Source organism: Lissotriton helveticus, chromosome 1_1, assembly GCF_964261635.1.
Source record: "Lissotriton helveticus chromosome 1_1, aLisHel1.1, whole genome shotgun sequence".
Taxonomy (NCBI): Eukaryota; Metazoa; Chordata; class Amphibia; order Caudata; family Salamandridae; genus Lissotriton; species Lissotriton helveticus.
In genome coordinates, this window is record NC_136057.1 from 1985516525 (window position 1) to 1985543554 (window position 27030).

Consider the following 27030-nt stretch of genomic DNA (forward strand, 5'->3'; position numbering starts at 1 on the left):
GGTGACCTCTGTCTTTGGTTCGGAGATTTCTCTCTTCGCCTAGGAGACCTCCCTCGGGACTGGAATTTCTTTTCTTTAGGATTGGATTGTTTGTTTCCATCCCAGTTCTTTTTTGGTGAATTATTATTAAAAAATATTTTTTCTGGACTTGTAGTCAGTTGCGGTTTTACTGGTATTCCACCTAGACTATCTCTGCCTAGTTCTTCATAGGATTTTTCTATGATTCTGGCAATTTCAGCTGGTTGGTCTGCTATATCTGTCTCTTTTAACCTCTGGCGGATCGCCACGTTTGCTGCTTCACCTTTTATGTTGGCTAGTAATATAGCCGAGACCTGCTTGAAGTCTTTCAGTAATTTCATACCAAGAGTTAAAGCAGGTTCTGGACCGTATTCATCTTGAATTTGTTTTAGCACATCTGGTATTACCGAAATGGATGGAACACCGTGCGTTTTTGTGTAGATGGAAGCAAAGACTGTACCCCAAGTGTCACAGTCCTCAATGTGTGGTGCGATTCCCATTGGGAGACATATAGTCAGAATCCTGTGTTTTTCTAATGGGGTGGTGTCAGGAAACACCGCCTCTATTTGGGTGATTTTCTGTGCCAACCAGAATGGTATTTGTTCCCGTTTAGCTGGAACTTTACCTAGGCAGGATTGGATGTTCTGTGGTGTAATTTTATTTGTGTTCCCCTGGTGAGGGGTCAGCTGTGGAAGTTTAATCGCTGGCTGAATTGTTGAAGTCCGCATTACATACTGAACTAATTGTCTATGAATTTTTAGTAGTTGTTTTAGCTGTATTAACAGCTCTGCTGCAGGCATTCTTTCGATGTCTGGATGTGGTGTGTATCCGGCTAAGACCGGCCACGTTGCTCCTGGTCTTCCTAAAGGACCGAGCCTTGTAATGTGATTATTATGTTTTAGGGCGCCATCAAATAAGAGCAAATGCTCTTGGAATTTGAGTGGTACTTCCACCTCCTCGAAAGGAGTGTACGTTTCAGGAGGTTCCTCTACTTTGTAATAGTGGAAGTACTTTGTTACAGCATTTGCTGCCGGAAAATGTATCCATGAATAGTATACCTCTGTCTGCCGATATTCGTGTGCCTCAATTACGAATATGACTGTGCCACCTCTAGGTGTCAGTCCATTTTCTATAAGTTTTAAGGTTATAGATCTCCTTTTAATGACCGGAATGAGTATTATATCCGCGTCTGCTGCTTGCATGGTAGCATCAGCATCTGCGAGTTCAGTAGCTAATCTAACTGCCTCTCTTTCGTCATCACTCTCTGCCATTTTACAGACAGGATGGTATTATGTTTGTTTGCAGATCAGGTTTCTTTATGGAAACAGAGATTAGATGCACAATATTTTGGGAATGTTTTTATCCTTCAACGTTGACTATACCAAGAACCATACATAGGAGTTCCCCCCTGCGAGGTTTTGGAGGATATAACCTTTCACCCACTCCAGACGTCTTTGGAGTATTTGGGAAAGGGGTCTGAGTGAGAAAGCACGACTGAGTTACTCTAAATGTCTTACGTTAGTTTTATCGCCCTTTCCAAACACGTTGGGCGCCATGTAGTGTAGCTCCTATTTTCCCAATAGGCTCTGCGCATTGGAATAGTACCTACAGCAGTAAAGGCCTAGGCCAGACGTTAACTAGGTCTACTACTGTCGATATTAGACTTAATTTTTGGGTTTGCCAGCTAAGCTCAGAGTTCGCTAGAAACTTTCTCGAATGTTCAGGAAAGAATTACCTCCCCTGATTAGACAAGGAGGGATTTAGTTTCTGACAACCATAGAACATGACAACTTTGCTCTCCCCTAATCAAGAGTCAATCTCGAGAGTCGTGTGAGCACAAGGCAATTATTTTACTCAGTCAGTACGTGCATTCTTAGTCTCATCAGATTGTAGAGAAAAGGAAGAGACGGGCGTGTTCAATAAAAAGGTGTTATTTATTGATCAGTCTCTTTTCTCATACATGAGAAATGGATCGATATTATTGCAATACTTATAGTTAAGTAAAGTGCATACATTAAAAGCAATAGTATAAAATAATACTGTAAAAACATTGATATGGTTTCTGAGCCATATGATGTTTAAAAATGATTAAGATATATTACATACACACATACATTTGACTAAACGTACTCAACTGGTGTTTCTAAATACGCCTACCCCGTGTACCTGACCTAAGTCTAATGCGTGGGCGGGAATAGAAAGTTACAGTTTAAGTTAAGTTTGTTTTTGCCAAGTGAATAACTAAAGAATTCTCTGTGAGGGGTTATTCAGTTCTGTACCTGGAAGTTAGGATGAATGAGGAATGGTATCTCTTTCTCTGCTCTCGATATTCCAGGCTGCCTGCGAGGGCTGCCCGAAAGCGCCGGTGCTGGGTCTCTCGGCTTGAGATAGCAGCGCGTCTCTCAGCGCGTCAGGAAGGCGGGGCTGCTGCCAGCGGGGTCTGCTTCTGCTCTCGGCTTCGGCAAGTATGGCTGCTCCGTCTTGTCACCACGCGTGTGTTTGCATAGGGCAAGGTCGGCAATATTTATACCTTAAAGGTGCCGAGATTGACGTAAGGATGGACATAGGTACGTCAATAAAGATGTCATACGACTTGCTCGTTAGCACATTCTTTTTGCAAAAGTTCTCTGTGAAATCAAAACAATGGCCACACGGATTATCCAGGTTGTCATAGGTTTGATTTGTTATGAGAACGTCGTATGCCTTATCAGGGGCTGGAGGAATGTCGCTTGTCTAATTTGATCTCAAGCGTTATGACCTAATCAGATAACACGTTCCTGTGCCGTAGTGTGACTGCGTCAGATAACGGTATCTGCATCATGGGGGTTTTCATGCCTCATGGGCTGACTGTTAGTTAACTTGATAGTTAGTTTAACCAGAATAGGGTCAGGAATAGGGGGACTGATTCAGAACCTATAGAAATACACGACAAGAGAAGCACTTTTCTTTAATTTTGAAGAGATTTTATGTGAGGTATGTTGTACAATTTACAATGTAAATGTTTTCAGGGCTCGGTGGTTGCCAGGTTCTTTGAAGCAAGCCAAACAATTGGCTTAAATGTCTCGGCTCTTCCTGTTAATTTGTTGTCTCACCCAAATTTAGAGCTGGGCCCATATGTCTAGCCAGGCCAGGACCCTCCTTTCTTTCTCCCTAGCATTACAAGATATGGTAAAATGCTCTCTTGGAAAGGTCTCTTTCTAAATGTTAACTCTGTGAAAAAATGTTTCTTCCATGTAATGTCTCTTTGATGGGAAGAGGAGGTCTCCAAGGTGGGATTATCAGGCAAGTGACATTTCTCTGGATCCCCCGGTGCCAGCCTTCAGAGAGAATCCTTCTTCATTAGTACCTCCACCTGACTCCATACTTTGCAGTGCACTCCCTTCCAGGCCTGATTATCCACTTTTCTACCATCCCTCTCCTGTGTGCCTTATGTCACAGCTGACCTTGGGCCCCAGTCCAGCCAACATCCGGCTCCACTTTCAATATTCCCGTTAAAAAAAATCAGTGAAATCCCCTTCAACTTCAAACCTAAAATGTTGAATATACCTGTAAATATCATTAGTTTAAAATATGTTTCACAGTTGCCCTAATGACCTGTCTGCTAATTAAAGATACAAAAATAGAAAGGAAATGACAGAAGCAGCTTTAGCACTGGTGCCAAATTCTTTTTGTGGTGCCCCACCAATGACATCTTTCTTCCCATATAACATTTCTACCACCCTCCAACAGTGCCCTTCATATCTCTGTAGCCCCTCTCTCATATGCATTTTATTTTTGGTACAGCGGTAATCATATCAGTGTAGAGTGTCACAGTACTTTACGTCATGCACACATTATACAAAGACAATGAATCATACAAGTATGTAAATCATTCAATAGAAAATGTAGCATAAGACAACGAGAATTACAAGGTGTAGGAGTCACATGTCATCCATAATGGTGGGCCATATATTTAAGAGGGTTTGATCTAGAGAAGTACAAACTCAGGATTTGAAGCATACCCCAGTGGTTGGGGTTCACTTTTTTTTATGAGTTTTCATAGTGCTAACTAGACCCTAAGATATCAGGTGTCAGAGTGCTCCACATGGGGAGACAGCCATGACAACGCGGGCTTTACACCGCGCTGCCATTACGACGCTGCCATCACAACGCAAGTCGTTACAATGACTTGCGCTGGATGGAGCTAGATACTAAGGAATAGTAGATTTACCATTCTAAAACCTTCCCTACTGTTGCGTAGGCTGGAGTTGGAATGGTAAATCATTCTATTTCAAAATCCAGCGCCTACACCGCAAGTCGTTGTAATGACTTGCATTGTAATGGATGCGTCGTAATGGCAGCACGGTGTAAAAGCTCGCATTGTCATGACGTACATCCTTCACATGAGCACCAATTTCATGCTAGTCACGTGGAGATTAAGCTATTTGCCCAGAATCACAGGATTCTGAGCGTCGGTGCGCAGTCTTTACTAATAAAATATAATTTGCCCAAACAAAATATAATTTAAAGAAATGTAGGATCTTGAAAAACTGGGGAAAGAACATTACAGTTCTAATTATTCCATTCGGTTTGCATGCAGGTCTTTGATGACAGTTCATAGGTCACTGTCCTATGTAAGGATTGCAACTTATGAACTGCGAGTAACAAAAGTATCTCAGTGACAAAGGCAGTAGCCCACCGAGCTATCCACATAAAATACAGTTTATTATCTAAATGTCAAAACTGCCAACAGAAAAACCTCTAATTGATCTCTAGCAGGATCGTTAATCTTCAAAGTTAACTTTATGCTTTTATTGTGGCCTTGCATCCAGTCCGGCTCTGGGTCATGATAATAATGAAAACGAAGATTTTGAATGAAAAAATACACCAAGTATGTGTCTTGTTTGACCTTTACAGCTTCTAAAAACAAACAACAAATAACTACACACTTCCATAATATTCTCGTTCCTGCTTGGGATGTTTGAACTATGCCTCACAGTGTGATGTGATAAAACAGCAGCTGCACGGGTCAGGAAAGGTGAAGCTGTAGCAGGATAAACTCCTTTTCTCCAGTGCTGAATAGACAAGGCAGGATCCATGCATCAGGATGACAGGCAAAAGTTACTCATGCCAAAGGAAATGATTTGTTCCCCTCCACGTGCCCCTATTGTACCAGCTCTAGTGGGCGGGGACACAGCCCATCTTTCTAAAAGGAGATGTGTGATTAGGGATTTCTGCGAGGTAGAGCCCTGGCCCAATCACGCAACTTCTGGAACAGGCAGAAAAACAATGTTCAGAGGCATGTTTTTAATTACAGTGGTCATTTTCCATTGGCCCTCATGCCATCAGTGGGTGGACCATGGCTCATGTCTGGGTGGGCCTGGCCCACCCACTAGAACTGGGCCTGTTTCTATGACAAGGCGATACAAAGTGGGGCCCGAGGGGGAAAAGGGCCCAATTGTGAGGGAGTCAGAGAGTGTGTGTGTAAAAGAGAGGGCTATATAGTAAGAGATAAAAAAGAGACAGTCAAAATTGTGGAAGGGTTTGCTAGAGAGTGCTAAAGGAGAGACTTTGGAGGATGGAATAGACATCTCCATGAAGGCAAATTTATGACACATTAAGATCTATATTTTTTTTAATCCATGCTTTGCTGTTATTCCCTTGTGGTCCTGGAATATTATATTTTCAGACAGTTATTGTTAGTGTTTACGGACAGTCATCTTCACATGAGATATTGCCCAAATGCACTGTGTTCAAAGATAATAATGCTATTGATTTGTGCACATTCATTCTGGCTGATAAACAATCCTATACCAACAAGCTTCTCTTTTCCAACTGCCTACTAACATCTCAAAATCACTCTTTAATCGGCATTCTTACCTCCCACTATCATGGAGTTCAAAAATCCCCAGAGTCAACACGGAAACTTTGTCTCCTCTCAGCTCATGGTCTTTTATACTCATGCCATTGTAGTGTCTTGTAAATAAAAGAATGCTGGAACTCTTTTGGTTGTGACATAAGCACTGGAGAGATGAGTTGAAGGTATGCTTAGAATGTTGAGTACTGAAATAAACGCAGCAGAATAAAGACGTGTACAATTACTCGGCATGTGTAGCATGGTTATTGGTGACTACCTGGGGTGGCAGGATACTACAACTGGCAACACGATAGGGGATAGGAAGTCCATCCAGAGAGTTTGCTGTGGTCCAACAAACTGCTCATGCATGCCACATATGACTAAGTCAAAGTGCACAATCGTTGCTGGCGCTGGTGAAGTCTCAGTACAACGCCAGCCTGTATAAAATACTTAAAGATAAAGAAAGCAACATTGAAAGTCTACATGTTGGTGGCCATGGACTGAATGAAACAACAGCAAATAAAAGGTACTGCACCATTACGCAAATTAATTTCATACACTATGAGTGAGAACGCTAACGGAAGATGCAACCAGGTTACAAAAGCAGCACCCAGCAATATTTCAGTAAAAATCTAATTGAAATTCATATGATATAAAGCTGAGATGAACCAGGTGTTTATGGAGAAATATTTAAACACAAAGCCAATCAACGTTATCTGCTTTTATAGACTTGTAGTGTACAAAGATTAATTTATTTACTGAAACCATTAACAAATCATCAGTCTACATTATGCTGTGGACCAACCACAGAAGGATGGTCATAGGGGTTGTGGTTGACAGCTACGTGGCCCACCATCTAAGCTGCTTCATAGAGGCCCAAAGCAACTCCGCTGACTGCTATCAAGTAAAGAGCCGTGATGGAGAGCTAAGTTGAGATTCAAGTTCCAAAAAGTCATTAAGTATGACCACTAAGATGGCATATTATGAGGAACTAGAGGTGCTCTGTCTGGTCAAGTTCCACAGGAAGTGCCTGAGAGACCACTACTGTCCACCAACGCAGCATTCTTAAAACCGCCATCTGCATTTGATACTGCTAAAAACACAATATTGGCAATAAATGGACTGCACGGATAGAGACTTTTGAAGATTTCATAGATGCAATACATGAAAAAGATGAAAAGCAGATTTTAAAGTATTTCAAGAACATGGCTTGTGAAGGAGTGAAAGAAGCCATGAAAAAGATACCACAAGAATGTGAAGTGATGTAAAATCAAATCAAAACATCCTTCCATATCAAATTCAACCCAGTGACAAATGTGAATTGTGAAAGATACATATTCAATCAAGAATGTCAGAGACCAGGTGAAACCGTCAGTGAGTTTCTTGAGTGACTGAATGTTCTGGTGGAACACTGTAAATTCAACTAATTGAATGATGACGAGGCTACCCACCTCAGAGTATTCAAAGGATGTCTGTCCGATTCCTTTCCAGGATGAATTCTGAAAGAAACTCTGAGCTTAGAACAAGTTCTCAAGGCTGCCCACGCTAAAGAGCGTGCTGATCGTCAAGCAACTGACATGGAGGCCAGAGGCGCCCTAGGTGCCCCAGTCATGATCATGAAAAGTAAGCTAAGATACAAGGCCAAGGGACACAAGGTGATGTCTTCACAAGAAAAAGAAAACGTGATACATTTGTTGACTGTCATTTCCACATGAAGGTAAATATCCCACCATTGGATAGATATGCATCGGGTGCAGTAATAGCAATTAATGATGACTTGGGGGGCGAAGAGAAAAGTAAGTGATTCACAGTATGAAGACAAAATGGAAGACTGAACGATACCTTAGCTACATTCGACGCACTCCCACTGAGGCAAATTGACACCATTAGGAGTTGATTGTCATCTAAATCATCGACAAAGAGTTCCTCAGTATCAGTTTCCAGTGAAAGTGACAATGACAACTGTGCAATGTTGATGTTTACTTCAAAACGGCATGTACATGTGGGACTAGTCGAATGTGAGGAAAATTCAAAATAAAGAAAACTTGACATGAAAAAACATCAATAACATTCAAATATTGACCGAAGAACACTCTAAAGAAAAATGGGTTCAGTTCATAATTGACAACGATGCATCAATAGATATCATACCTGAGGAGAAGCATTAAGGGCTGACTCAAAGCCCTTAAAAGGTCAAAGTTTGTTTGTAGCAACAATGAAACATAAGAAAACGGTGGTACAAGCAGTGCTGCTTAGTTTGTGTCTGTGCTTACCGGTGCTCAGCACCGGCACTTATTTCATAGAGCCGGTGCTATTAGATAATCCCTCACTGGGCATTAGGCAGCCCTGCAAAGTAACATCAATTAGGGATTCGACTAATGCATTTTAGTGCTGGTGCCGGCATCACCGCACTAAAATGTATTAGTCACGCACTTCCATTTAGCCAAATTGCATGCGCAATGAAGACCGGCGGCCTGCACACAATTATATAAAAAAAGCGTCGTTCCCATGGTTCTCCGAGACTTCCGCTCTGACAAATTGAAAAGCGCCATTATCTGCCTGTTGCGAAGAGGCACTGTTTAGGCTTTGATAAGATATCGTTGGTCCCAGTGCTTACTTGCCAGACCTGGACCTTCGCTGCTGGTGTGACTACTTTGGAACTTTGAGCGCCTTTTCCCCTGCACAGCGCTACATCTCGCCGGACCCGCTCCGCGGGTCCCGCTTCGCGGCGCTTGCTCCCTGTGGGTGTTGAGGAGTGTAGTGCTTTGGACACTGTTGCTGTGGGCGTTGGCTGAAGCAGGGCTGCGAGTGAGGCGGTGCACGGACTCCGGCTCCCAGGAGTCCCTGCTGCTCACCCGAGTCACCTGGGACGCTCTCCCTGTTCGCCACGCCCCCCTTCTGACAGCTAAAATCACCGGTTTGCAATCCCTCGGCGGATTCTCTTCTTCGCAGCACTTACTTGCCAGACCTGGACCTTCGCTGCTGGTGTGACTACTTTGGAACTTTGAGCGCCTTCTCCCCTGCACAGCGCTACATCGCGCCGGACCCGCTCCGCGGGTCCCGCTTCGCGGCGCTTGCTCCCTGTGGGTGTTGAGGAGTGTAGTGCTTTGCACACTGTTGCTGTGGGCGTTGGCTGAAGCAGGGCTGCGAGCGAGGCGGTGCACGGACTCCGGCTCCCAGGAGTCCCTGCTGCTCACCGAGTCACCTGGGACGCTCTCCCTGTTCGCCACGCCCCCCTTCTGACAGCTAAAATCACCGGTTTGCAATCCCTCGGCGGATTCTCTTCTTCTCAGCGCTTACTTGCCAGACCTGGACCTTCGCTGCTGGTGTGACTACTTTGGAACTTTGAGCGCCTTCTCCCCTGCACAGCGCTACATCTCGCCGGACCCGCTCCGCGGGTCCCGCTTCGCGGCGCTTGCTCCCTGTGGGTGTTGAGGAGTGTAGTGCTTTGCACACTGTTGCTGTGGGCGTTGGCTGAAGCAGGGCTGCGAGCGAGGCGGTGCACGGACTCCGGCTCCCAGGAGTCCCTGCTGCTCACCCGAGTCACCTGGGACGCTCTCCCTGTTCGCCACGCCCCCCTTCTGACAGCTAAAATCACCGGTTTGCAATCCCTCGGCGGATTCTCTTCTTCTCAGCGCTTACTTGCCAGACCTGGACCTTCGCTGCTGGTGTGACTACTTTGGAACTTTGAGCGCCTTCTCCCCTGCACAGCGCTACATCTCGCCGGACCCGCTCCGCGGGTCCCGCTTCGCGGCGCTTGCTCCCTGTGGGTGTTAAGGAGTGTAGTGCTTTGGACACTGTTGCTGTGGGCGTTGGCTGAAGCAGGGCTGTAAGCGAGGCGGTGCACGGACTCCGGCTCCTAGGAGTCCCTGCTGCTCACCCGAGTCACCTGGGACGCTCTCCCTGTTCGCCACGCCCACCCCCTTTACTCCCCTATATACTCAGTACGTCTTTCCGCTGCGCGGGAGCGTCCCGGGAGAAGCCCGGGACAAGGGCGGGCCCTCTTAGGCCCTCTAAGGCCGAAGTAGGCTGGGCTGGGCCCTATTTCTTTCATCTACTTTCTGACGGCATTGTCCTTTTTTTTTTTTGGCGTTGTACATAATTTGTCTTTTCTTGTTGGCTCGTTCTCACTTTGCACATTCGTTTTGCTGAATTTTACAAAATTATATATACCTGATATTTTTCCTTGTCTCACAGTTTATAGTTGATATTTCCTTTTACATCTATTTTATAATAATGACAGCTAAAAAACTTCGTTCAGGAAGGCTTTTGTTAGGAAGGTCCTGTGCAAAAACTAGGTCTAACCCACTTAGAAATAAGGAGGTCCAAAATTTGCAATTTAAGGGCCAGAGTCAGATATTTCAATTATGGGAAAAACCTAAAGATAACAACAATCCTGTGGAAATGTTGGTATCAAGCTCTTCTGGGGGGGGTTTCTAAACCGGCCCTGGAGGGTCCTCCAATTGAAGTTAAACCCGATATGAATTCACAGTCCTGTGTAGTAATTAATCCGACAAATCCTACTGTGTCCCTATTTCTAAATCTTACTCTCCTAAAGCTATATGTGTGCAGCAGCAAAATACCCTTACAACTCCTGGGGCCAATCGGACTCACAATTTTATAGGAGAGTTCCCTAAAAGGGAAGTAGGAAATGAAGATTCTCAAATGTTGGATATCGACCTGGAACTTTGTGGGCGCTATCTTATGGAAGGATCTCCGAAGTTATTCGAGCCCTCAAAAACCCCGCTTGTATCCGCTCCTTCGGGTCTTCGACTTTATACTAGTTCACCTTCAATTGTATCTCAAGATATCTCCTCCCATTCTAAATTCACAAATAGCCCCGAGCTGAATTTATCTGGTATTCATCCCACTTTTCTCCCATGTCCAGAGAACCCTGATAAACCCATTTCAGAGTCCCTTATTGCTTTAGAACATCTGCTGTCCTCTATATTATTGCTACTGGGTAAATTTGTGGGCAGCAGTGATTGTGTTTTTGACACAGTTACCCAGATATTAAAGGTCCTCTTACATAATTCTCTAGAAAAATCCCCGGGGACTGTTATCCACGAAGACCAGCTAGGGTCCAAAGTTGTTGGTGATGCCCCATTAGGATCGGGGCAATTAAAATTAAATCTCCCCCTCATTTCAGACTCGAAATCCTCGCCTGTTCCCTCTAGTAACAAGGTTAAATCGAGTGAGCTTTTATCTATCCCTAAGTCCTCCGCATATAATTGTATTGCGGACTTAGATCTTGAAGTTGTTGAAGATACTGATGTAGCAGTTGATTCAAACTCTGCTAAAGAGTTCTTTCCTATCTTCGCCCAAGAAACTAAGGAGAAGGGGGAAATGGAAACTTTGGAAAAGCAAAAAAAGTGTAGAGGTAAAAAGAGGAAACCCTTACGTCGAATCAAAAAAAAGAGACAGAGACAAATAATCTTTGATGAAGTTCTAGATCAATATGCTGAGAGGGATGACAAGATCCTTTTGCCATTTACTGTTGGGATTGAATTTGGTAATAGTAAAAAGGCTCCAATATGCTAGGTGATGATGCTCTTTTCCCTGTCGTTGAGCATAATGATATCATCTCCAGCTGGACGAATCCTAATCCTGAAAACCCCAACATCGGAGTTGGGAAGTCCTTGATCCCTTTTCCGGCTGTGAAGATAATAAAAACCGCCGCAGAGCCTACCTCAGCTCTTAATCCAACTGCTCCTTCCTTCTTGTCCCTGGTAAATGAGGCAATATACCCTAATAAATCTTTGATATTTGCAATAGAGGATAGTATTGATACGCTGACGTTGGATTTTCTCCCTCTCTTTGATACCGAATTAATAATGAATAGATCTTGGTTACTCAAGTGTTTCAAGGAGATGGAGAATTTAAAACTAATCCAAACCAGCGATATTGATTTAGTATCAATTCTGGGAGTTGAGGCAAATTCTTGTACTAGGGTAAGGTTCTACTCTAAACTCATTGCGAACCTTATCCTGAAGCATGCTGAGAGTTTTCAGAGCCGAGGGATTGATGTGATGCCTTTTTTACCCCTCTGTAGAGCTGATGTCTCTGAACGGAGTTCTTCAGGCTCGAGACAAGCTGGTTCTTTATTTACCTATGAAGATCTAAAAATCTCCCTCTCTAAATCTAAACACCTAGTGACGCATATATTTCCCTCCTCTTTATCTCCTTTTGGAAATAAAGTAGAAGATAGTCAGCAATGGAACTGGTTACCTGGCGCTTTATCTAATAAAACTTCCGATAATCCCAAATTGTTTTCTCATCTTTAGCAACAGCTTAAAAATCGTTTCATGAAATGTTGCTGGAATTAACAATTACCCTGAAAAAATGCAATATCTCGACTCACTGTGGGCCAATGTGATTTGTATCCAAGAGACGTGGTGTGTAGATAATATGATTGCGGGGAGGGATTATATTGTCCTAGAAGGAGGGGCTGTGGCTTCCAAGAGAGGACATGCTAAAGGGGGAATTGCATACCTGTTGTCTAATCGTATAAAGTGGGATTACTCTCACCACTTGGATCCGAGTAAGCTCTTTCAGGCTGTAACCCTATTTAGCCTTGATAACGTGGAAAAGAAGAATCCCCTGGTAATAATAAATGCTTATATCCCTCCTGATGATTGTTTTAATGAAGTGTTAAAACTTGTTTTTGCCTTTATTGAACAAATTAAGGATACTATTCCTTCTCCTCAAGTAATTTTATTGGGCGATTTCAATTGCAAAGTCTCGAATTTAAGCTTGGATTTATTTAGAAATAAGCCCAAAGAGGAAAATCTCCAGATCCCACAAGCTGTTTTTCCTGGAAAAATCAGGACAAATAAGAGAGGGAAATTGCTCCTGCAAGAATTATCTAAAATTGAGGGCATTATAGTTAATGGAAGACTACCCTCTGACACTGCTGCGTCTTTTACGCATATATCCTCTCATAGTGAATCAGTTCTGGATTACATAATCGTTGAATATGGCATTTTTTATCTTTTACAGGACTTGGTGGTTTCACAGTCCGTTTTAGTGACCATAAGAAAATGTCCTCAACCCTTTCTATATCTCCCCCCCCGACTGATCCCTGGACTTTAAATGGTGATCAGGTCAATTTTGGTACCAAAACCGGAAGGTGTTTCTGGAACTCCAATGCTATGAGGGATCTGGAACACATTCTTGATATGACCCTAAAAAATCTCCACAACTGGCCCGGGGCTGAATTAATCTCTTTGGAGGGTTTTATGAAGGAGGTTACCTTTGTTGCTAGAAATACCAACTCAAGTAAAAAAAAGTCCCTACTCCCTAAATCTATCATCTCCCTAAATAAGGAAATAAATAATTAGTGAGGGAGCAATATCTATCTAGATCACCTGAAAGATATCGAAAAATAGCCCTCTTAAAAAGAAGGAGACGAAGGGCCAAGACACAAATAAAAAAAGAAAAAGAAGACTCTTTCTGGATCAGCTTGCGAGAGGCCGCAGTCAATGGTCACGTTAGACTTTTTTGGTCCCTAATTGGAGAAGGCTGTGGAACTAGAGTTAGTTCTCGTCCTATCCCCATTCCGGAGCAAATCTGGATTACTTATATTACTAACTTATATGCCAGTAATGGGCCTGCAGATGAAAATACGATATCGTATACTGATAATGATCTTTTAACTGATTTCCCTACAGAGAAAAACATTGAATTAGCGATAAAAGAACTCCGTCTTTCAGGTGCAATGGGGCCTGATGAGCTCCCTATATCTGTCCTAAAGCAGGACCCCGTTTTCTGGAGAAAAATCTTATTCTTTGTGTTTAGGTTTTGTTACTTGAATAAATCCGTTCCCTCCTCTTGGAAGGGGAGCATATTGGTACCATTGTTCAAGAAGGGCGATAGGAATGAACCTAAGAATTATCGGCAAATTGCCCTTCTTGATGCAATAGGTAAAGTTTTCTCCAAATGTCTCCTTTATTCCATTAATGACTGGGTTGAGAGGAATAATATTCTACCTTTAGAACAAACAGGTTTTCGTAAAGAACATGGCACTTTGGATAACCTCACCGCACTCCAGATTATTTCAGATAAATATGTAAAGATACGTGGAGGAAGAGTATATGCGGCATTTATAGACTTCTCCACGGCATTCGATAAAGTGGATCGGCCGTTGCTGTGGAGAAAACTAGCCGCTTTAGGCATGCCTCTTCTCCTATTAGATTTGGTTAAGGCCCTTCATTCAGATACATGGTGCCAAGTCCTTCTAGGGGGGAACAGGGGGCTATCTCGAACAATTCCCTCCATTAATGGTTTAAAGCAGGGCTGTCTTCTGGCGCCTTTCCTTTTCTCCTTATATATCTCTGATCTTCCTTTATTTTTATCTGATTGTGTTGGTATTGCACCTTCTTTGGGGGGATCCCCAATTTCCTGCTTGTTATATGCAGACGATATCCTAATATTAGATTTAACACCTAGTGGGCTAAACAATCGTCTACATGCTTTGCATCTATATGCTGAACTCCATTTCTTAAAGATAAATATAGATAAAAGTAAAATTATGAGTATCTCAGGGAGGAAAAAAACAAAATATGAGAATTTTGGTTGGTCTGTAGGAGGTCATAGGCTGGAGGTAGTTAAATCATATGTCTTCCTGGGGAAAATTATATCCGATAACCTCAGTGACAAGGCCCCCACTGATAATAACTCCCGAAAGGCCCTTTCACAAGGTAAAAGTTTGGGTGCTTTGTATTCCGCAACAGGAAGAAGACATTTCACTCACTTGTTAGAGGTTTTTAGGGCAAAAATCCCATCATCCCTTCTGTATGGGGTTGAAATAGTGGATATAGGGCAATGGGGTTTTTTGCACATTACAGAAGGAAAAGTCTTACGTTCCTTAGCCTCCACTAACACTTCCTTCACAGTGGCTTCCCTAAGACTTGAATACGGAATTCGAAGTAGCTGGGTGCAGGGCTTAGCAGGGTTAGTGCGTTGGGTAGCCAGATTGGTAAGAGGGGAAGTGGGGACCTTAAGACATCTAATGAAGGTAGAATTGTTGGGCAGCCTTAGTGAGTTTTCCTTAATTGTGAAGAATTTCAGGAGGGCTGTTGTACTCTTACAATTGGAAGAGAGTACTCTTTTTACCTTGTCTACCCTACAGCTAAAATTACTCTATAAACAGGCCTCTTGGGATCTTAGTTTCAGGTTGGATAGGGAGTCCATCCTTGCAAAGAAGGGAATATCTCCTCTTATTGAATCTTATGTATTAAAATGCAAGCAACCCTATGTATCTTGGAACCTCCCTCACGCCAAACGGCATTTTTGGCTTCTTCTGAGGTATGATTTACTCCCTCTTAACAAGCTTAAGGCTAGGTGGTATCGATGTTCTGCAATCTGCAATTTTTGTAATTTGTCTATTCAGGACTTCTTACATGTTCTTTTTATATGTCCAGCATTACGCCCATTTCGTAGTAAGTGGTTAAGAAAGATGTGTTTAAAATTGAATATCCTAACTGCTGAATCTTTTCTTTTCGCTTTGTACAATCCACCAAAGGAAATGTTCTGCTCTGGTATTTTTAACTTTTTAAAATGTTTTTGGGATATTTATTAGATGATCATATCAATTGTGTTGCAAGGATTAATTTTGTCTTTTGTTAACAATTTGTTATTATTTTGTTGTATAGGTACGAATACATAGTTTTTATGTACTTTCTTTATGTGGACCTCTTTTGAGTTCCAAAACATAATAAATAAACTTGAACTTGAAACTATAAAAAAAGCGCTGCTGTGTGTCCATCAGTTTGATTTAGCTGCCTCGGAGATCATAGGTGAAGATGATGGCCTCAGGGGATTTGAAGTGTGTCTTTGACACACTGTTTTCGAAATGGCAACCGAATATAAAAGACCAAATCTGCCCTGTTGAGGAATGACCTCAGCCTCTAGGACAAGTGGATTTGGTGCATTCTCACCTGGAGGCGGGGACAGAATCTGTGTGGCGCAGGCCAGGCCCAGTTCACGTGGATTTGGTGTTACTTTTGGTTTTCCTACACTAGGCACCAACTCCTGTTGAATGAAGCAGGATGTTTTCATTACAGATTCCTAGCGCAGCCATCCCGAGCCACAAGGAATTGCTACTGCCGGTGGAAAAAATCAAGTAAGGAACATCCGTGACCTTCTTTCTGCCCTCCCCTGCTCTTGAAGGGTTGCTGAGGGCTATGCCAGTCGTGGTCAGTGACCCCACAGACTACAGCTACGTCTTCCATCCCGAGGCAGCAGGCATTATTTACCCACCACTGTCAATGACTCCTTGGTAAGTTAAAGATAACATGGTGATTAATGTTCCTGCTGCAGAGAGATCAGAGTTTTGTTTAGTGCAAGTTTTAACTCACCAGTAGCACAGGGTGTTAACATGTATGCTGCAAAGAATGTGTATTTTGCATTAGACAAAACTGTATTTTATGTGAACAGTTCAGTTGGCTAGTGCTTTTGACACAGATACCATTTGGTTACTTGCAATTCATAATTACAATCATAATCCACACTGTGGCCTAATAACTGTTGTTAGTTAGTTTGGGTAGAAATGCATTCTTATTAGTAAAGACGACCCAAATTACTGTGACAGATTTTAAATCCTGAGTGCTCTTCCAGACCACTTTTACAATATAAGGCCTAGCAGTATGGATGACGTGATCCTACACCTCGTAATCCTCATTGTTTATTGGACATTGTGAGGAGGGGCTCACCGGTAAATCTCCATGGGCGGAGGTTACCCATGGTCAGCCTACTGTTCGTAGGATTCGGGACAACAGAAGGAATCCCTATCCAAATCAAAAACTTCCATGCTGTCTTTCCGTGTCTCTACAGAGAGGCAGCAGCCAGGACCCGGAAGGGGTGGGGGTTAACCCCGGAAGCAGTTGTGAGGAACCAATGAAAAAAACGGTCTGCGAGGAGGAAGACGTTCACTCGGATGGTGCCGACAACGAGGAGAGGACGCCAGGAGGAGAAGCGGACAAGAAGTATCCCGGTGAAAGGACCAGCGTGAAGGAACCAAGGGGGAGAGACGTCGCCGACGAGGAACCGGATGAGCCTTGGTGTGAGGACTGGTGGAGTCCCCCGGAGGTTGCTGGAGAGCGGCCGTAACTCAGGAGAGTTACGGCAGGGCCGGTGAGTGAGGGTGTACCACGGGACTTGGAAGGAGGGGGTTGGTAGAGAAGGGGCACGGGGAGGGTAAAACTTGAGCACCCAGGAGTTAGTTAGACACAGTACCGCGTCAGAGGTGCTGCATAGTAGATAACCCCTAGCTGGACGTGACTCACTATACTTTACCAATTGCTGACTTAAAAGGCCTTAATTTTGAACTTAACCGAAGGTACTGCCTTTCAACTACGGCTGTTGCACCCGGGTCATTTCCCCCCCCATTACTCTGGTCATCCCCTCGACATGACCACCCTGTCTCTTTCCAATCCACTTACCCTATGATACCTCATTTTGACTAAATTCTGGAACACTGCACGGTGTGGTGATGGGTTAACCCTTTAAACTCACTCAGGAAGCTTTCGTACTGATGGCTCTTCTTTTTCCACTTTTATGAGCCTCCGGGGAAACCCCTTCGACTCCGACGATGAGGAGCCTGGAACATCGACCTCCACAAGACCCGAAGAAGAGGAAAGAACACAAGAAGAAGAACATTGTGAGGCCCGAACATTTGTTTACCCTGAATAAACCACCACCTGTTCGCACCTATATACAGCCTCCTCGCTTGTATATCAAACCTGCGCTCCCACATACATTTCCTAGGGTGATTCATTGTCTCTGTTCAATGTGTCAGTGGTATAAAGTGGTCTGACACCCTGCACCTGTATGAGCAGCACTATAAAAACAAATGAAATATTTGTGAGAGAGGATCTATGGAGAGATAAGGGGCACATTTGGAGAGTGGTAGTAAGGGAATCCACGGAGAAGGAGGACATTGGAGGGTTGGGGGGGCACCAAAGAGTTTGTTGCATCGGGCACCACCTGTGCTACTGCCAGCTCTGAAAGAGTGAGTCTGTGATGTCTGTCACTGTGCTGTTAAACATTGTTAGTTTTGTCTAGTTGGGAAAGAGTTGGTCTCTGTCAGTCAGTGTAGAAAGTAGGTGGAGCCGGGGGACCTTGGCCCCCATCTCCAGGCTTCTTACCCGCTGCGGAGGAAGGGAGACTGCCATCACCCCCACCCCACCAGTAGTGGAGGCTTCTCTCCCAGACACAAGGATGGCCACCACAGAACAAACATCCTTTCCTCATGGAGCAGTCAGGGGAGAAGCACGCCGCAAGCTCCCCCCTAGGCAACAAGGGGTGCTGGCCAGACAGGAAGTCAGCCGGGGCATCCGGGGTTGGGCCCCCAGATCTGCCCCCATCTAAAGAGTACATGTGGGGTATTCATGAGTGACAGGGCATACCCGTGCAAAATAAAATAGGAAAGAAGCCATGCTGTGTGTGGCCATGCAGGCACAAAGAAAAGCAACAAGAGCTGCCTGTTTAAAATGAATAATTCAGCGAGGAAGCACCACATAATGCCCTGCATGCATTTGTTCTTTATTTGTAAGCAGACTTGTGGTAGCCCCAAAACGGGTAAGGGCCTGCCAACAATGTTGAGGGGGCTGAAGGAGATGCAGCAATCCCCCCCCCTTGAATTTCAAAGAGTAGCGACCCTGAGTTTGAAGGGTCCAAGCAACTACGACCTCTCTGACTTTCCAATCCTAGTTTAAGAATTCCCCTGGCAGTGGTGTACTTAATGGCCAGAAATCCATTTTACAACAATTCAGCGTTAAAGTCTTTTTGTGGGAGAAATATGCATATTATAAAAGGTGTTTTTAAAAGGGAGCAAGTTCAAAATGAGCTAATGACACAAAATGAACCAAATGTGTGTTTTTGATTAGTTCCATAGACTTTGGCTGTCGGAAAGATAGAGACAGCATCGAGATTTTTCTCATGCTGGGTAGCTCTACCACCATTTCATAAGGTATTTTCCGGTCATTCCCTTCTGCATTTTGACATCTAAGTGGTGAGTAACAGATTTTGCTGTATACACAAACTGGAACATCTTGTTGATAAAAAAAATTTTGTTTGTTCATACCTCGAACGTGTTACTTTGTTTGTTCTTCGCTGTACATCTTGGGAGACTTTGAACAACTAAATGGGATGCATGTTTATGCTGTGTTTTAAAGGCAAAGGACACGTTATTTATGCTTAAAGGAGAATGAAAAGTTTAGGTGTATGTGGTATTATTTTTCTGGCCTACCTACTACGTGTATTCCATCTATTGGAAGCTTACAAGCATGTTTGTTTATGCACAACAGCTGCCAAGAGATATGGAGTTTGCATTTAAATTTACATAAAATGGAGCTAGATACTAGGTAATATTTTGCCAACTTTTTTTAAGTGCACTATTTAATAACACATAATTTGTAGTTCTAAAATGTACAGTTATATATATATATATATAAGTGCTCGTCTTGTCGAGCCTGCAAATTTGGCTCTAATACAACAACATACAAGAGTGCTTTTTCAGATCAGCCCATAAAAATAAAAGGGCATTACACCTGTAAAACTGAGTACGCTGTATACATTCTAACGTGTAGTTGTGGACTAAGATACGTTGGAAGCACTATCAGCCTGATTCATCAAGCTGATTTGCGCTCGCAAAGGGCCAGATTCTGAGAATCTGGCCCTTTGCGAGTGCGATTTTTGCATTTGGGATTCATCATCCCAAATGCAAAAATCACTATTACCGAAATCGCATATTTGCGAGGAATTGGATTTAAGGAATCTCTAATAGAGATTCCTTAAATGCAATTCATCAACCAATTAGGAATAGCGAAATCGCAATATTTGGTCTCAATTTACCACCAAGTCTGACTTGGTGGTAAATTGCGAAAATAGTGTAAAAAGCACTTTAGTGCATTTTTTTCTTTTGCATGTTACACACACACATGTCCTTTGGACATGTGTGTGCGCAACACCTGTTCAAATGTGCATTTAAGGGGTGCTACAGGGTGTCCTTTGGACACCCCTGGCACCCTTAAAATCGCTATCTTATTTGCGAGTAGCAAATTGCTACTCGCAAATAAGGGATACTCCCCATTCATTCCTATGGGCCTTTTGGCCCATAGGAATGAATGGGGAGTTATTCCTTATTTGCGAGTAGCAAATTGTTACTCGCAAATAAGGAATGTGTAGGAATCGCTATTTATTTAGCAATTCCTACATGAATACCGTTTTGCGAGTCCTCAATAGCGATTCGCTATGAATCGCTATTAGGGGCTCGCAAAACGGCCCGTTGATTAATCAGGCTGTAAGCTTCCTGTACAAGCTAGGATCCTCCAACATCTGAGGGCCACAGTAAACTCAGACCCCACGTACCCAGTTGCCAGGCACGTAAAAGCTGAACATGGAGGTGACCTTAATGTTCTCAGCTATTTCGTAATAGATCATATCCCTGGCAATAAAAGAGGTGGAGACAGGGAAAAACAACTTCGCAGATTAGAAACCAGTTATATAGTGAAATTATAAACAAAGAGTCCATGGGGCATTAACATTTGCGAAGATTTACATCACTTCCTAGGTTGATCCTGAGATAGTATGAACATTTTAATCTACACAGGATCTTTTTGTAGGACAAGGTTTTAGTCTAATTGTTTTTAGTTTTTTTTATATATGGTGTTCTTAATTCACGGGATACTGTGTAGGAAATAAATAACATTAAACTACTTATTGAAACCACAGGCAAAACAGAGGAAATAGTATTATCTTTTCCAAAGGTCATGTTCATAAAATCTCTAAACGAACTAGCACTAGATCAATTATATAAGATGGATGAACATATAGAAATTTCAATCTGAAGTACGGGTTTACACAACACAAGGAGATACATGTCATTAATGTAACAATAGAGGAACCATCAATGCTTTTCATTGTTTTCCAGTATAGTGATAATGTATTTGTACAGATATAAATTTTATGTACGAAATCAAGAGTCATCAGCCTCCTTACCCTTAACTCCCTTTGTTTAGGAATCTCGAGGTTTACACACGATCATGTTTCTATACTGCCGGCTGGGAAAAGATATAATAGAACTTCGACATTCTATGCATGTTTAAAAAAAATGTTTTGCACTTTGCAAATATTTGGGTGAAGTTCATGGACACATGAGTATCTTTAACGACGAGGCATAATAACTGTTATGATGCATGACAGAGACGCGATGCAATAGAGGAAATAGGAAAAAAGCTAAAATCAATTTTGTATAGATATATGTATTATTTTTCTATTTAGTCCTTTCAACAGATTTTGCACATGAAATTATAAGGATGATGATATTATAATGTGGGCAGAACAGCATTTTAACAATTTAAATCTGTTTTCTGTTAGTTTCATCATTATATAGCGTTTGAATGCATCGAAGTACGTCGTTTATTTTTATTGTGTAACCATGGCCAATCACATCAATTTTGGTTCTTTGAAAAGTAGGAGGGGTTATTTCACACATAACACCAGCGAACAAGGCGTCAGGGAACGCCGAAACGCATTTGGTTATTATGGCACAGCAATGCACGAAAAAATATTACAAAATAAAAAATACCAGCGGCTGCTAAATGCAACAGAGTCCGTCTCTCTCAATTGTGGTGAGCGTTGGATGAATGCAACGTGGAGAGTGGAATTTGGATTTTATATATATATATATATATATATATATATATATATATATATATAAATATATATATAATAAGTATTCTCAACATTATGCATAGTGCGTAGGCCAGGCTTCTCCAATGAGTAGCTCGTGAGTTAGAGGTAGCTTTCCAGCTACCTGTAAGTAGCTCCCCTGTGTGCATCCCAGCCTAATAAATAGAAGCCTTTACACTTCTGAATCAATATATCAAAATTGAAAAGTATGTGTTTGAGACAAAAATGTGTGTATTTTCAGGAGCACTAAGATGATGTTTGGAGAAACAATGATTGAATTTCCAAAATATATCTAAAATTGATGTCAGCGATTATGTAGGGCCCATGTAAATCCATTCTAAATTGACGGATCCTTTTTACATCACTGCTGGCAACCCTGCCTAATGCACTGAGATGATCACTGATGATAATCTTGCAAATGGTGGCCACTAATATAATCTTGACTGGTGTGGTTGCTTATACAACACTGATGATATTAGTAGCTGTTAGAAATGGGGTTTCAGGTTTGCTAGGGTATGCACATGAGCCAGGTAGAACCCACCAGTCTAGTCATGGCAAGGGAGTCACATGCTGAAGATAACCCCTGCTCATCCCCTTGGTAGCTTGGCAGAGCAGTCTGGATTATTCCAGAGGCAATGTGTGAAGGGTTTGTGCAACACACTCACACAGCAGTGACACACTAGGCATACCACAAAAGAAACTCAACAAAAGGTTATATAAAAAATATCCTTTGTATTATCCATAAAAACACATTAGATACAATCACATATATTACACCCTGCCACTGGCACTTGTCATAACTGCACAGGGCATACATAGATCACGATGCCAAATGGCCACTGTCATAACATCAGTTAGCTCAACCCAGTAGCTACTGGTAGGAACTGTACTTAGCATGACATATTTTGCAGAAACATCCACAACAGTGCACATTCCATAAACACATCATGCCCCTCTTAGTCACATGCAGGTCACCATTGCCGTACATAGGGGCCAACGCTGGCAATTAGCCCAACATACTTGTGAACATCAGGCATTAGGCATAACCATTATCACTGAGCATGATCCGCAATATGAAAGGGAAAATGCACTGCTCCAGTAGTCCCAAAGTACCAGTAATCATCCTGTCTGTGCAGGTACTCCCCCATAGGGGTGGGGGTAATCCGTCTGACCCCCCAGCACGAGGCTTCCAAATTAGCCCTGGGGTGCAGCCACGAGTACCGTAATCCTCGGGGCAGCTGCCCTAAACACAATGACGGTAGAGACCTAGTACCCGGCTGCATGGAGCGCCGCGGAAAGAAAACAGTGATCCTCACATGTCCCACTCACCTGCACCTCCTCTGGCCTCCCAGTCTCCTCGTCAAGACCTATTGCCAAAGGTTGCCCACCTCTCCCTCCTCCAGGCAGTGGGAGGTGAGAAATCATGGAGTGGAGCCTGCAAGACTTCTGCTCCTTCTTGTCATTGGTGCCTGCCCACAGGCAACGCCGGAGCCTTTCAGGCTTCCCTGACATGCCATCCTCGATGGTTGCCTATGCGGCTCCCTCATGCTGTCGGTCACGCCCACAACTAGGCCCAGCATCTGCCTGACTTTCGGCGGCTACAGGAGCCTAAAATTGAAAGTGCCCATCAAGTGTGATACCGCAACACGAGCACACGCCAGGGGCTTAAATACGCATGGCATAGAAACCCATGAAGTGCCTCATGCGCTCCACTGTAGCAGAAGCCCACTCCTTGGGCAACAGATTATTCAGCACTCTCAAAGTGTGCTGTGATATATATTAAAACCCAGTGCTCCAAGCCCAGGTCTAGGGCCAAGAGATCCAAGAAAGCAAAGCACTGAAGTCTGCCCAGACCAGTGGCACAGCAGCACTCCTGGAAGAATGCTGGGGACAAGCCAGCAGGGCACTGCCAGGTAAGCCAGCACAAGGGGCCTCAGGACAAGGGGGCAGTTCTTCTCTCAGCCCCCCAGAATAGTCCAGTCTTTAGGCGGTTCCTCCTGGCAGTCAAGCAGCCTGCCGGACACAAGTCCCCCTGCTTTAAATTATTGTTTTGAAATAATATAAATTGCCATGATAGTTTGGTTAAATCATGAAATAAACTACTAGTAATTTAGATAAAAATGATATCTGACACACAGGGCCCGATTCACAAAAGTAATCTGAGACAAAATCCTAACTTTACGACTTTCAGTATTCACAAAGGGCATTTAAGAGTAGTAAAGTTAGGAATCCTAATTTTACTACACGTAAATGCCCTTTGTTTATAACGAAAGTCGTAAGTTACGATTTTATCTCAGATTACTTTTGTGAATCAGGCCCAGTGATTTTAATATTGACCCACCTTGTTGATATTGAAGAAATAAAACTATGCTGTGACTGGATGGGATAATGACAGTTTCTATGTTTATCCATCATTAAATGCTGTGGGGTAAGACCTCTAATGTAAAACAAATTACGTAACCCCCCACATTAAGGTGAAGTTAGATGACAATATTCTCTGTAACTTTGTTTTACACAAGCATGAACTTACATAGTGTCACAATAACTATTGCAGACAATTGTATACTATTTGTGTATCTTGGAAGAGCTGTGAGAGACCTTGTTTACAATGTGATGTGTGAGACTAACACTTATGGATGAAATTAGTATTGCTTCGAACACTTTGGAAAGAACTAACCATGGGCATAGTACCACACTACGCTGACGGAGCATATGTAGTTTGTACTAATTCACACTCCGCAAATTGCACGTGCACAGTACAAAAACTGTGCCTAATCACGTAGCGTAGCAGCTAAATCAACAACATCCTCAGATGCTTTGATAAAGCAATTTTACGTGCTAAAAAGCATATACCCAGTTCACAAAAGTGAACTTTCTCAATGAAAACCTTAGGCAATGAGATAGGTGATGATTTTGGGATCCCCCCTAACCTAGGGGGAGGACGAAGAAGATGCCTTGAACACAAAGAGCATACACAAAAAGCACATCTTGTTGAACTTCGGTGGTGGTCCCATCCTCTTAGGATCACCCCAAGCAGTTATTGGCAAAAAAACTATCCCAATCAAAGGCCCTGCAAAGCATTATGGGACGAGATTAGCAGTGGGCAGTGAATGATATAGTATCCAATATCAAAATAATTCTACAAAGAGCTGCAGTTTAACTAGTCGTTACTAGATGTCCCTCACGTGTCAAATGGTAAAGCATTGAAATTATTCTTACATCAAGCTGCAGTTCCATTAGTCGTTACTAGATGTCCCTCGTGAGTCAAATGCAAAATCATTGAAACCCTTTCATTAAGCATTTCATCTGTCATGATATCAAATACCATCTTGGTGCTGTGGTAGCAAGTCTCAGCCAGGCCTAGTAGTGCAAATGATTCACCCTTCTCTGCTTAGTGTCCTTAGACCAATAGTAAAAAGTTGGCACAGAAACTGGAATAGAAAAGACAGAGGGGCATATTATCAAGGGGGTTTATCTCCGCTTTTTTGGCTTTAAAAGCCAAGAAAGCGGAGATAAAATTATCTCCCTATTACCTAGCGGTCGCTAACACCAGTTAGCGACAGCTAGTAGGAGATAGCGACCATCTTGGGCCCCGCTTTGCATGTCAGTGAAATTTATCACTAATGACATGCAAAGTGGGCGTGCCAAGATGTTAGCGACTGGAAACAGTCGCTAACATTGCTATCTCCTATTACCAACTTTTGGAGATATTCGCGCTAAGCGCGAATATCTCCAAAAGCTAACACCTGCCCCTGAGCAGTTCTTAGCCATGTTATCCAATGGTAGGTGGATAACATGGCTAAGAGCATTAGTTAGGTAGTGCATGAATATCGCTGACTTTTCAGCGATATTCATGCATTTCGGCCAATTTTTATCGCTTAGGAGATAAACCTTGATAATATCAAGGCTCCTAAGCGATAAAAATCGCCGCAGCTCGGCGATAAAAATATTGCCGCTAAGCCAACATAGCGATAATTATCGCTAGTTGTTGGTAATATGCCCCTGAGTTTATTAAACCTCATGAGGTGGAACTACATTCACACAACACCCGTCGGTATAGTATGAGGTAGCACACTGACTAGAAGGAGCTTGGTCCTTTTATACCCACACAGGGGCTGACATGAAGGCGGTACAAGGTACAGAGTGTTGGTTTCAAATGCATATAAGGTCATACAGAGAGTGTGCTAGCAACAAGTGGGAAGGGCTGACAGTCAGCTAATTCTGGTGGACACATCTTGACAGTTACAAATGGAGACAGCTGTATGCTCAACTGAGCATGTGCAAAGAAAAGGAGACTAAACATATCTTGTCTCTAGGCAGATTTCAAGAGCAGTTAACAGGAAGGTAGGACAGAGCACATGGCAAACAAAATGGGTGACAAAAATACAAAATGGATTCCGCAAACGGACAAGATAATCTCTAAATATAAGATTTCTTCTGCTAATGCTTAACCTAATCATTGCTAAATTACTACAGTGCTATAAGGGGCAGCTAGAATGGCTTTAGCAACGACGTTTGCCTTGGCCTTCATAATACCTAGCTTATAACCATGCAGGGCCTCCTTAAGAGGAATGTTATCCTCTTACTTGTAGGCAGTGCGCCATCTCCTTTCAAGATTATTGCATGATACGCCAGTCTCATATGCCATTAATAAACAAATGGCAGGGGTGCATTTAGAAATTGCACTAGTTAATATAGGAGGTGTGTTCATGACTCGTCTGACTAACCACGCTTGGTATTTTAAAATGGGAACGACACTCGTGAGCAAGTGCCAAAATCAACATTGAAATAATTCATGGAGGATAAACACTTACAATAAACTAAAATAATATTCCAAATGAGGTATGATTCAAAGAGCTTAATCAGATGGGAGAAATATCCCCAAGAGGAATCAGTTCATATACGTAAATGTTGAAAAAATATCTCATAGTCCGTTTATCATTCAAATGTGCTCTAGATTCCTCTTACTTGATCAATTCTAAAGTGTTTTTAGCCCTAAAAGGAAGATGCAGTGAGACTCCAATCTGCAGAATGTATTCTTGTCGCCATCCTGTTCCCGTTGCGCAATCTTTTCAATCCCCAAAAAAGCAGTAAACTACTAGAGACAGAATATGCCCGAACAATGACAAACAAAACGCTTGCTGATATTAGAGACAAACTATCGGACCATCAGGAGTATGCAGATAGTGAGACAAAATACTAACCCTGGGCGGGCAACTTCGCTACGCCCACGAAGTGGGCGTAGTGTTGCCTACTTTGCCCTTTGCAAAGTAGGCGAAGCAGGCAACACTATGCCCTCTCCGTGGGCGTAGCGAAGTTGCCTGCCACCCGTCTCCCTCCCGCCCCCCCTAAATGCTTAAATGATATTATAAAAGAATTATAAAACCACTTACCTTGTCCGCCGCGTCCCTGGGGCTCCAGGTCATTAGTATCCAAAACGCGCGCGCCGGCGGCACGATGACGAGAGGGAGCCCCGGGGACGC